Source organism: Falco cherrug, chromosome 1 (assembly GCF_023634085.1).
Source record: "Falco cherrug isolate bFalChe1 chromosome 1, bFalChe1.pri, whole genome shotgun sequence".
NCBI classification, from domain to species: domain Eukaryota; kingdom Metazoa; phylum Chordata; class Aves; order Falconiformes; family Falconidae; genus Falco; species Falco cherrug.
In genome coordinates this window covers 66995306-67008519 of record NC_073697.1, presented here as the reverse complement: position 1 = coordinate 67008519, position 13214 = coordinate 66995306, and the positions used below count along the sequence as shown (strand labels likewise).

The 13214-nt window shown below is 48.6% G+C and overlaps 2 long non-coding RNA genes across 2 annotated transcripts in view; one reads left to right on the top strand and one right to left on the bottom strand.

Annotated features, from left to right (window-relative positions):
• Positions 1-12836, bottom strand: part of LOC129734364 (uncharacterized) — a 23407-nt gene extending 10571 nt beyond the window's left edge. The window contains exon 1 of the long non-coding RNA XR_008729990.1: positions 12756-12836. This is a non-coding gene — a long non-coding RNA (uncharacterized LOC129734364). The remainder of the gene's footprint in view (positions 1-12755) is intronic.
• On the top strand, positions 9625-13214 carry LOC114017745 (uncharacterized). Its single transcript, XR_008729989.1, has 2 exons — positions 9625-11213; positions 12158-13214. It is a non-coding gene; the product is annotated as an uncharacterized LOC114017745 (long non-coding RNA).

Sequence of the window (13214 nt, the reverse complement as noted above, 5' to 3'; positions counted from 1 at the left end):
AGTAAGAAGAATAAATGTTTCTACTGGCGTGAGTATTCCCCGACTATCCCTTTAGAAAACACCCATTCAGCTGCTGAACCTGCTGGGTATGCACAGCCTGAACTCTGTCTGCCAGGCAGGGCATCGGGAGCGCTGCAGAAGGGATAATGCTAGCATCCAACAGCAGTTACATCCCGTGCAGCTGGCTGGTTCAAGTCTTCCAGTGGGAATCCCTAGAAATGATATTCAAGGGTTTTAGTGCACTAATGGAAAAATCATTACCTTGCACATGGGAGCCTCATTCAAAGTTACAGTTCTTGCTCAAAAAACAAGCTTGAATTTCAAGATCTACTATTAGGTAAAGCTACAAACCCTCAGAGTATCAGCCAGTGGGATTTGACAAAAATAAATGGGAGAAATAGTGCCAGAGGGTGTGATAAGAAGTAAAAAGAAGTCTGCCACAGCAGACTGAAGAACCAGGTAATCTTTACTACCTGATGAAATACAGCAGGGGTTCATTTCTTACAGCTTAGTGCTTTGTTAAAGTCATCACAACTGTGGCTGCAGCACCATAAGCTGTGTTCTGCTATCATTTCAGGGGAGTCCAGACGCTGTGATGGAAATAGCTTTCCAGGAGCTTGAGGACTTCACCTAATTTGATGGTTTGTTCATATAAACATGAAAGTAATTGACACCATCTTTGTGAATCTAATCATATCTGCCATCATTCAAAGATACAGTGCTGCCTCTCAGTGACTGCTACAAGAGAGACAACATCCTAAGCTGGGAGCTGGGAGGATTTCTTTGTCTTCAATCAGGTATGACAGGATCAATTTGCATTTCTCTGACTGTTTTGAAATGAGACACATTGCCAAGCCGTTTCTAACAGTACTTATTTTCTTAGTGTTTGCTATTTACTAACTGGAAAAGGTGTTATAATAAGTATTTCTTGCTCTACTGGAAAATTTTTATCTCATTTGCAGCAAAATTACTTTGGGGAGGGGGAATTGGAGAAAACCGGGACCTAACAGAAGCGTAGTATTACAGAAAGCTTTTTAGGGTAAAATACAGCTATTGCTTTCAGGATGGTTGGTATGCACGGAGTCTACTTTACCACAGCTCCCTAAGCAAGGCACCCTGCCGTCTCAGCATATGCTGATAGGGGTAACCCCATGGCCAGGCTCTGCCGTGCTCCCTGCAGGAACAGGAACTTGATGGCACCACACAGCTGATAAGCTGCACAGCAGTTGTCACATGAAGGATCTATGAGATGTCCGCTGCTGAGCCAACCACTGTGGCAAAATGACCTTCCTCAGATAAAATAATCTCATTGTAATACCAAAGCACACCTCCACCCCAAAGCTACCCACCTCCAAGGTACTACTACACCTCACTGGGCATGTGATACCAATCAGTAACGATACGTACGACTAGAGTCACTCAAGCTCAACCTAAATGTGAAGGAAACAGACTAGTCCTGGACTGATTTAAGTCCCAAGGGGGAGAAAGGTTGTCTGAACACCCGAATTACTCAATTCTGATTTAGTGTTCACTAAGTTAGGTCAAGCTGACCCACTCTCTAAGTTGTTAGGAATGAAAGGGCTTCTAAGCAAGGTAGTCAGCCCTAGGAAGGATGAGAAAGAAGCCTTCAAGTGAGGAAAGTTCTGGCTGCACATTTGGCAGGGTCACAGCTGCACAGGGCACTCACAGAGGCAGCAGACACTGCCGGGGTCCAGCCCTGTCCCCAGCCCCAGGGCTGCTGGTCATAGGTCTATGCCACCACTGCTGCTGCTGCATGGGGCAGGTTTGCACACAGATCCCGGCTCTCACCCACTCTCCCAGGGAGAAATGGGATGTTTCTGGCGTCTCTCTCCCATTTCTCCTTCCCCTCCCATTGCAGATGCACAGCACCAGGGAGCCACTGCCAAAAACGCTGGCAAGGGGCCAGGAAGAGCTGCCCATGCCTGAGAGGTTTGCAGGGGCAGCAGCTCTGGGGGCTTTTTGGCCCATGCCATGCCACTGGGAGCTCTGACTGTCCCACACCTTTCCCTGTGTGGGGAGAGAGGGATGGAGCCCCAGCCATGCCAGGAATCGCTCCAGCTGGAGTGACCCACGAGGTGTGGATCCCCCAGGAAGAAGCTGGGCTGCCTGCTCTGGGGCCGGTGCTGCCACCTGCCCTGCACAAGGCTGGGGCCAGCGCTGCCTGCACCCACCCGGCTCTGCTCACCCAGGCACTGCGCAGCTCCAGCTCCGTTGCTGCTGCCCAATTTGTTTTGTTTCTGCTCCAGCTCATGGAGGGCTCTAGTTTGTTTGTGGCTCCAGCAGGTTTCAGTTCCAGCTCACAGGCAGCTCCCAAACTTCGGGGACCAACGTAACCAGCCCCCCCACCTCTGGCAGGGGACGACACAAAACCCTCCCAGCCCCTGCACCAGCGGCCCGTCTGGCCCCTGGGTCTGACCCCCGAAACAGCCGACTCGATCCCCGCTTCTGAGCCCACCCGCGCAGGGCCCGGTCTCCGCTGCGGCCCAGGAGCCCGTTTCGAACCCCGGCAGCGCGGCCCTTGGGCCCCGTGTTCAGGCCCGGGACAGGCCCGACCCGGCCCGCGCTGCGGAGCCCCAGCGCCGGCCCCGAGCCCCGAAGCCCTGGCGGGTGCCCGGCAGCCCCGGGCGGCGCTTGGCACCGGCGGGGGCGACCCGCAGCGCGGCCGCTTTAGTCCCCGGCGCCCCGAGCCCCGCGGAGCCCCTGGCAGCGCGGCCGCCCGGCAACCGGCACCCGCCGGCAACCGGCACCCGCCCGCCCCCGCACTGGCCCCGCCGGGGAAGCCGGGCCCGGCCGCTGCCGCCCCGCGGAGCCGAGGAGGGGCGGGGGGACCGGCGGCCGCCGCGGCCCGAACCGCCTGGGCCCCGCCCCCCCGCTCCGGCCGCCCCAAGCTGGGCGGGCGCCGGTACCGGGGCGCCGGGCGGATCCACCGCCCGGGATGCGGTGCCGCAGCCCCGGGGGAGTCTCGGCCCCGGTGTCCGTCTCTCCCCGGGCGGGCGGAGCCCGACGGCTCCGCTGCCCGGCGCGGCGCCGGGGCCGGGCTCCCCCGAGCGTCCCCAGCCCGCCCTCGCCCTCTGCCGCGGCGCCGCGGGCAGGAGCCGCGCTCCAGGGCCGGGCCCCGGGGCCGACGTGCCGCGCTGCCGCCTGCGCGGGGCGCCGGGCACGGTCCCCCCGGGGGCGGGGGGCAGCGGGGCGCCGGTGCCACGGAACCGGCGGCTCCGCACAGCCACCGAGCGGGGGCTGAGAACCGCCCGCACCGCGGCACCGAGCCCCTGAGCACCGAGCGGCGACCGGCCCGGGAAGGGGCGTCTCGGCTCTCAGAGCGCCTTTGCCCCCCCCATCCCACACAAACACGGGAGGCCCTGCCCGGTTCCAAGCCCCAAAGCGCAGGACTCGGTCTCTGTTTCCAAGCCCCCAAACTGGCCAAGCGAGCCTGGTTTCAAGCTCCCGCAACACAGGACTTTGTCTATTTCAGTCCCTGAAACTGACCCCAAAAATGCAGGACTCAATTATCTGAGTCCAAAAATTGCCTGAATGGGTCTGGTTTCAAGCACCCAGACACAGGACTTCATTTCAAAGCTTCAAAATTGGCCACCTGAGCCTGGTTTCAAACTCCAAGGATGCAGGACTTGGTGTCCGTTTCCAAACCCTAAAACTGCCCAAATGATCCCGGTTCCAAGCCCCAGCAATGCAGGACTTGGGCTCTGTTTTTCAAGCAGTACACCACAGGAGTTAAGTCTCTGTTTTCAAGACCTTAAACTGCCTAAACAAGCCTGGCTTCAAACCCCCCAAACACAGGACTTAGTCTCTGTTTTTCAAGCCCCCTAAATGCAGGACTTACTCTCTTTTTCTGGGCTCTAAATCTGGTCAGTTTGGAAATTGTAGAAGCCTTACGTGTTGCAATACGAAGACTGAAGAGCAGATGAAAGGAAAATATAAATTCAATTAAAACCTCATCTAAGTCAGCTTCATAATTTTTAAGACAGCGAAGGGAGGTGGGCGATTTCCATTCTACTGCTGCGAGTTACTACTCTGCCATTTAGATTTCTAACACCATTAGCTCTGATCCTCTGAACCTTTGCATGGTAACTCAACCTATTACGCGGAGGCCATTAGTCTCACTGATCCCTGGGCCCATTTTCCCCAAGGAAGGTTTTACATACATAAACACAGAGATGCTTGAAAGCTTCTCTGTTTAATAATAAATTATTGGGAAGTAGCTTTCTATGAATTGCAGCCTTTTCATTCATTTTTTTGCAGGCTCAGCACAGGGCTTATAGCAAATATGGCTAGACCATGAGTACATATGCGATGCTGCCTCTAAAACTGCCTTCAGCTTTGAGAACCCTGCCTTGATACAGATACATTAGCAGCAAACGTCAGGCCAACTTCTACAGAAAGTAGGCGCCTGGGCCAATCTGGGTGTGTGGGACTGGGCATCACATTATCCGCATTGAGGGGAACAGAAAAGCTCATTTAAGGTTTGCTTTCTAAAGAGGAAAGAAAAGTCAGGACGTTACAGCTGAAGAGTAGAGGGTGAATTGCCCTTACCCTGAACCAGCGTTGCAGTCACCGGAGCATGACAAGAGACAGGCCTGTGCGCTGCGGTAGGGATGCAGGCAGCGTTTTGGAAGAGGCTGGGAAGTTCTGATGTTCACTGTCTTTGACTACCTTAAAGCACAGCCTCTACTTCCCACATGGTACTGTCCGAGCCTCCCATGCCTTAGCCATGCCTTCACGCACCAGTAGGTTTACTTCTCCAACAGCATTTGAAGTGAGGAGAGAATAACTGCAATTTTTATAATGAACACTTTCAGATGTGCGTTTATTTTTAGTGAATGCCTTGTTCCTCCCTCCTTTCCTTGTTTTCTCAGGTAATTGGGTACACATCTCCTGCTAAATAACCTTTCATTCTTTGCCATTGTCTTCTGATGACCTTTTCCCAGTCGCTCACACTTTCTTGGAGTTTAAAAAGTCTGCCAGTATGCAATATGTTTTTCTGTTTGGTTTATGATACTAACAATGAAATTCCGCTCCCCCCCCCCTTTTTTTTTTTTTTTAGTTTTCCTGGACTAAAGATTACATAGTGTGCAAATACAGTCACTTTAAAATCTTTGCAAAATCTGATTTTTTCCTCTAGCCATTTAAACTGTTGGAAGCAACGTTCCTCTATTTGATATATGGTGTATTGCCACTTCCTCTCTTCCTCTGCTTCCCTGTCTCCAGCTCCGTGTAAATATTGACAGTAAAGAGAATACCACACTTGAATATTTCAGCATGCCAGTATTACAGATACTCCCCAGAGTAAATGAGGCCCCTCCTTATGCTCCTGTGACTTTTTTGCTGGGGAGGTTGGCTGTGGGTGAGAACACAAATACAGGCAGCTATCCCAGCTCAGCTGACCGTGGAAAACTGGTCACAATTAGTGAAGGGAAAAAAAAAAAAGAGGAAAGCTGGATGTTTTCTAGTGCTTTTGACAGTGAGAATGAGCTGCTTTGGAACAGAGGTTTGTTTTGTTAGCTTTTAGGAAGTAAATGATTGTGGTTCTGATTCAAGCATCTCTGTGTTACTAACCACAAATTACTGATGCTCTCCAAAGGATCTTTCAGCTATTGCTCGCATTGTTCTTTTTCCTTGACATTTTCCTGTTCTGTTATTTCAAATGTCTGCTTCAACATGGCTGTGACTACCCGCTAACCACACACTATTTGTCTGAACGGAGTTGCACTCTAACACCACTGTTACCTTTTTTTGTCAGAGGAAGCAGGCAGTGTTGAGAGGTCTTTGGCGTCAGGCAACATCCAAGGGAAAATTTGTTTGAGAGTGAAGTTCAGGGTCACCACAAAAGAAATTCAGCCTGTTTTTGTGTTTTTGGAAGGTAACTTAATCTCAATAATTTTAAAGAATCTTTACCTAATCTGAATGTTAGCCAGGGAGACTATTATTGTTATTCATGGTACAGGGCAGTATTAAAATGCCGAGCGCTTACTCTTCTGCAGTTTTTCCTGTTCTATTCAGCAAATACTGGAAAGTTATAATTAAGATGGAGAAAAAAAAAAGAAATTAATGAAATTGCACTGCATTCATCTCAGATGCATCAAACAAATGTTGAAAGTCTGGAACAAGTGCAATTGCCAGAAGTAGTTCTGCAAAGGGCAATAGCTGCTGCTCAGCTCCACCAGAATGGAAAATGCAACGGTAACTCATAAGGGCTATGTGAGATAAAAGCAAACATGCCAAGCTAGTCTGAAACCTCACAGATCCGCTTTGTGATGCTCTTGGTTTTGCCATCCACCACAGTTAGGGCTAGGGAAAGAGTGGGTTTGTACAATGTACATGCTTGTATGCTCTGAGGCATATTGCCTAACACCGTATTTGTAAAGGTATTTAGGGACAGTTAACTTCCAGTGATTTTACTGAGTATGGGTGCCTTAGCAGCTCTTGAAGTATGACCTTTCACTTGTATGCGCTCAAGTTACCAGGATATATATAAAGGCAGTAAAACATGTCCTCATTAGTAACATAGGGATTGATGCATTGAGGTTTGAGATACTGAGATAGTTTGCGGATGGAAGGGGTGTAGGTCTCTGAGAAATCCCCAACAAGGATTCTTCATGTACCTAAATTAATCCCTTCTTATCCCTGACCCCAGTCAGACACTTCTGTACCAAACTCATCAGCTCCAGCATGGGTGGAAGCAATGCAAGGAGGAAAACAGAGGATGTCCTGGCGTTCCCATGCAGGTGTCCAGGTCTTTCACCACTGAGGCACTACCAGCAGGTCCTGGATGACAGTGGCAGTTTCCCTTAGGGCTGGATTGAGCTACATTGAAACCAGCATCATCTGTCTGAACAAGTCAAGCTGCTCATCGGCTCCTCAGAAGGGTCATTCAAGAGCTGCGTTGTTCTGTTATGCGGGACACACCCCCTGCTGTAGGACCATTAGGGCCTTTGGCAGACTTTGAAAAGGGGAGGTTTTTATACTGCTTTAACAGACATTTTCCCCTATAGTTATGTGCTCAGTAACCCCAGACACTAAGCTCTTTCCCACCTAGTGTTGCGGTGGCATGTCTGTCACTTGTTATTTATGGATAAAGAGGTGGCATTTCAGGGGACACCAAGTCTCCTGTGTTTAATAGGCTTAAGCTAGAGGATCAGTGCTTCGCCAGGCTCTTTCTGGCTGTGCCGCTTGATGGCAGACTTGCATTAGCACACAGCAGGCTGAAGGCAGGACAAATCAACAAGCAAATCCTGTCCAAAATTGTTCCACTTAATTTGTTTTGCATCATGAATGTACCTGTTTAATTGATTAAAGGAACCTAACACTGTAGTATTGAGCAGGAGTAAGCAGGGCATACAAAACAATTACAGCAAGAAAGCCCTGTATTTTTCAATTTTGGTCCCAGATATTGTCTGGATAATTAATTACTTTCTCATTCTTCCAGTAAGTTTGGTAAGAAATTTGCCTTTGTCTTACTGAGCCTTTTCTTCTAAGGGTGGCAGATTTTTCTTGCCCGGTATTTTCTCCTTTGTCTATCAGGTTTGTAGCAGGTTTGTTCATTGCATGTGTCCATGCATGGCTCAGGGTTTTCTTCTGTCCTTTTGGTTCAATAGCAGCAATGAATTGCTACCGAAGCTAAACAATGATACCTTCTGTTTGGCTAGACAGTAAATGGATATTCATTGATGACCTCTGAGAAAAAGAATTGATGATCCAACTTCATATCAAAGGAACATTCTCCAGTGGGCTATATGAGGTTAACAAATGAATGTATGTTATCACATGCCACTTATCTCTAGATGTTTATAAATACAGCAGCAAGAGCTCCGGATGGTTACAGGCCACAGGTAGAAACAACTTGCTGGCCTGTTGGCTTTTATGACTTCATAAAGAATGTATTAAAAATTATTAGCTCTTACACTGGCAAATGGAACTGACCAGGATCTGAAGTTAAAATGTTGCAGGGACTGGAGTGGAATCTTCAGAGGGTGGCTGGCTGATACAGGAGCATCTTCTGTTCAAGAGCTGGGATCCAAGTTCTGAATGAGAACCTCAAGGGGAAGACTGGAAGCATCTCTGTACACATGATGGGAGTGCCATTGGATCCTTGGATTTACCGAGGCCCAAATCCCACAGTCTTTTTCAAAAAAACCCCAAACTTTACCTGGTCCACAAAGCAGTTGCTAACAATCTTTCCTGCCCATGACTTGAACTGTCTGATCCCTTGCTTTGACACTTCACCAGCTCCCCAAGGAAGACCCAGTTAGTGAGCACAGACTTCTTGCCTTTGTTCTGTAGTTACATTTAACATTTTGAATTTGTTCCCCTGCTTCTCCAACATTCCTTCCCCGCTCCTTCAAATGCATGGGTAAAAGATGGGCTAGAGGTTTAAACCAGGGAGAGCTCGTGCTTTTTATTCTGCCTGGAACAGCGGAGGAGCAGAATAGAGTGGAAGCCTCACAAATAAGTGTCATGGGTAGGCAGCACCTGAGAGGTTTTGAAGCATGTACTGTCCTGACTTCCTCCATTACCCACTGAATTGCATTGGCAGCGATAATTGCAGCTTCAGGAAAAATAACTGCTAAACAACGATAGCAGCAAAGCCCTACAGCCTTTCTCAATTAAATTAAGTGGAAATTTAGTCCTTGAGTACTACTACTGAAACTGTCTGAGCAGAATAAGAGCAAGCACCCTGGTGGGCTGGAGGATAGTTTAGGGCAGGAGAAACTCTGCTCGCTTTGCTCTCTGACCATCCTTCTTACAGCGCCCACCTCTGTCCCATATCTAATGGTGGTATGAGAATAAAAGCAACACTGCAGGTTGGATCTACTCTTAACAGAGGCCATGTAGGCTGGTGAATTTAGGAAGGGCCACTGTCATCTCTGTAGCCATCATTTCCCTTCTGGTTCTGCAGCAGCAGCTTGTACTGCCACCACTTATTCACCTGTCTCTGCCACAACCTCTTGACCTTTGAAGGCTATTTTGGTATTGCTAGCGTGTCCTTTCTACCTCATTTATTTCTACCCTTTCTGCTTATCCAGGTACTTGCAGCTTTTATCAACATCATCTGCAAACATCTCGTGTTTGTTAACTGGTCTTACAAACTCGAGTCTTTTGTAGAAGCAGAAAATCTTGTCTCTATACATTCCTGTGTGAAGGGAAACTGGAGTCACTTTCAGTAACCAAGGAATTACCTTTATGCTGATTTGATTTAAACAACCCAACATTAAAGAACAAAGCAAACAAGTCTCTGTCATGAGACTCAGTGAATCCAGGAGATCTTTTCCAAATGATATCTAAGAGCATTTACTTCAGCCTTCACAAAGGGGAGCTCTTCCTCTGGGATATCTGGGATAAAGATGGGACAGGAAGGACAAGGTTTTATGGAAGAGAACAGCCTGCAAATTGATATAGCCTTTTAACCTCTTTCTGCAGTGCTTAGAGACAATAACCCAAATAAGTAGAAAGGTTCGTAGCCAGCCTTCACATAATGTAACTTTTAAGGAGTGCTGCCTCAAAGTGATGCTCTCACTTTAGTACCTATGAAATGAAGGCCATGCAAAAAATAAGGAAGGTGAGATTGTATGTTTTCCATTGCCACTAAAAGAGTAATTTCTGCAACTCTGAGTATTCACCTGTTTGCAGGTGAATGCAGCTTGCAAGATAGTGTGTGGGTTGGCATTCGGAGTTTGAGGTGACTCGTATCAATGCAAGTCCCTTGATGGAAAACAGCAGCATGTGCATTGCGAGGATAGGCAGCAGTGGCACGGCAGAATAATAGTGACTTCTGAAGGGAAGGGTCTGCTCAGCCCGCTGGAGACAGTTTATTTAGGTCAGTCCGCAGGGACACGGGCACCAGCCGGTGCGGGGGAAGACAGACCGATTTCTCCCCTCCGCTTCCTTGTAGCCTGCCTGGGTTAAGGGTCCCTACCCCTGGCCCAGAGGCTGTCCCCAGTGGGAAGTCAGGAGGTTTTAACCCTAATAACATTTTTGGCAGGGGACAGTATTACTTCCCTCCTTGCATGCATCAGGCCTTCCATGAAGCACAGGACTGGATGGGTGCAGCATCTCTGCTGCTCAGGGCAGAAGGGGGGATGAGGACATGGCCTCTCACTGCCTCCCTTGGTCAGGCAATTCACATTCACTACAGCACAGGTACGTGACAGAGCTGGACACAGATTTCAGCATCCAAATTGTTCACGGTGCTTCAAAAAACTATCTACAGCTCTGGAAAGCAGGCAGACATGGCACATGGCTGTGACCTAAGAAAATGATGCATTCACTTTTGTCTACCATCCAAAGCTTGTCCACTGAGTTGGATTTGTGCCGTTCTCTCCATAAGGTGACCAAGCTCTTCACAGTGCTGGGGTCTAGCCTGACGTTTCCTTCTCCCTTTCAACATCATTTCTTGCGCCAGTTCCCCATTGCTTTTGGTGTATTTTGAGCAGCACTTAACCCCAGCACTCTGTGACAGGCACTTTATCAGTGTAACAAAGCGTCTCTGGTCTTGTGGGAAACAGAAGTTGTCATCTGTGTGGAAGCAGCCAAGACTTAGTACAGGTTGTCACACAGAGTCAGAGGCTGAGAAGAGAGAACTTGTCAGCTTTACCTTGATAAGCCCATGAGTGTGAAAGACATGCCACACGTAATTTCCATTACAGAGATCACCAGGAATCTATCAGAAGCATGAACAAGCAGAAGGAGTCAGGCATGCAGAAAATTATTCAGACCAGAAACCCCAGGCAGTTCCAGGTGTGCCTGCTTTCCACAGGAATCAAGAGGATTCTCAACATTGTCTTTTCCACTTAGTTAGGACCACTTTCCTGGTTCACTTGAAAGCAGTGTACAATGTTCTCCTTGTCTTTTTTTTCCCTGACACTGGCAACCCCATCTGCAGGTATCCTCTCCTTTTGTGCTGGAGGAGGAGGGATACGGACTGTTGGTGGAGCTGGCTTTCAGAGGCCGAGAACCCCAGCTGTCCTTACAGTGAGAGACCAGGAATGAGGATCCTGTTCTTTAGCAGCAGCTCCAGCTCTATAGCTGCACGAACCACTCAGCACAGGAACGGGCACGCGCCGTGCTGCTGTGCAGGCAGGAGCTGGCTGCGACTTGGTGATGAAGAGGACAGGCCACCAGCTGGACACCGACCACTGCTTTTCCACCCCCTGAAGCACACCAATGAACAATGATCTACAGTAAATATTTGCACTGTGGCACCACTGCCAAGCAGTAGCAGATGTCACACCCTTGAATTTGGGGTTTCTATCAGATGAGAAGTCAGTATTTGAGGCACCTATTTGTACAGCAGTCTAATTCGTGCTTGCACCAGCCTACAGTGAAAGAGGTCATGGAAGGAAAGACTCCAGAGGAAAGCAGGGCAGTAAATGGGCTAAAGCAGGTTTGTCCATCCCCCCTCCCTGTACACATGCCCCACTGCTGGCCATTAGGACCCTTGCAGCTCAGCAGCCTTCTTGCAACTAACTTGAGTCCAGCTAAGAGATTAAGGCTCATCTGCCTGAAGCTGGCTGTTCGGTGTCAGCTGAAGGAGATGCAAGGAGCTATGCAACTCATGTTTGTGCTCAGTTTTCAGGCACAAATTTTTAAAACAAAGCCAATTGCAGTTAAGGAAACAAACTTCTCTTCCTTGCATTCATCGCCTCACAGAAAAAGCTTCTGCACCTAGAAGCTGGTACAGCACAGCATCTGTACAAGTTAAAAATACCATTTCATTTAGGAAAAGTAATGCCCTTTTGAAAACTGCAATTAGTTGAAAAAGTGATGCAATATGCATACAAGATCATCTTTCAGACCAGTGTTACCCCCACAGTGTTTGTTCATCAATACATGCTAAAATAGCATCACTGTAAAAGTTCAGCAGCCCAGTTTGAAGAACTAAAGTCAGATAATGGTTAATTTTGCAAGACAAGTAGAAGCAAAGTCTGCTTGTGTCAATCAGTATGAAAATGTAATTTATTTCACTGCAACAGAAATCAATTTTTCTCCTAGGATCCAAGATAACCAAATATCACACAGTCAGTTTAATTAGTTTCTGATATTTGTACAACTTCACCTTTAAACTCTGGAAAAAGCACAGTTCACGTGTTTGTTCTTTATAATTCCTCTCTGTTCTGCTTTACAGCTTAAAAGGAGGCGGCTTACAAAGCTTCACAGCGGCAGTAAAATCTTACTCAAATTCAGACTTTCTTCTGGCAACCAGGAGATGGAATCAATGCTCCATCAGATCCATCGGGCCATCTCATTAGTGTCACTAAAGCAAGCTCAACCAAAGGAAAAGCACAAAACCAGAGCCTTAAACCTTTCAAAAAAACCCTTTTCTCATCAGTTGCCTTACCTAGAGAAACAGCAGCACAGGCTACACAAGACCCATTCCAACAGTTATCTGTTCGCCAAATAAGTGTCTGTCCAAGCCTTTTTTTTGTATTGCTCTGCCATCTGCTCTGCCACTTTGCAGTCCAGGGGCACCCAGGCCCCCAAGCTTGGGCTAGGAGCTCTCGGAAAGCAACCCAAGTCTCTCTACTGCACACAAACAAAGGGTCCTGCACCTCCACGTTGCCCTGCGCCACACAATCCCCAGCTGCATTTTCTGGGCTCTTACACCGCACGCAGCCCTGCAAGACACATTAAGTTACCAGCACCAGAACAAGTCTTGGTACTTGTGGCACGGGCCAAGGGATGCTCAGCCAGTCTGACCAGTCACGAGTGCACAGGGCACTTACCTCGGAGGTCGGGGTCCAGCTGCAGGGTGCTGGAAGACCAGGACTGCTTTCCCCACAGAGGAGGACAAACCACGATGCACCGGTTACCCTGCCACAGCAGCTTCACCAGCGTGGGGCACACTGCCGGACAGCACCAGCAGAGCAGGACTGGTGGCAGTAACAAGTCCCAGCAGCAACGCAGTGACAGTAACCGATAGACAAACATGCAAGGATGAAGTAAATTCCAGGGCAAACTCAGAAGTCTGGCACGTAAGTGGGGTGGAGGCACCAGGAGAGGCTGATGAGGACAATTAGAGCCTATTAGCACCTTCACAGCCTGCCAGCCGGTGCTCCTTCTCAGGCTGGTTTGAGGCAAGGCTTTTACCCCTGATCCATGAGCCACAGTAGACACTAGTTTCCAAAATTCAGACTGCATTTCCTTAGCAAAGAATTTTTACTTTTAATAAATATTTTCATCAA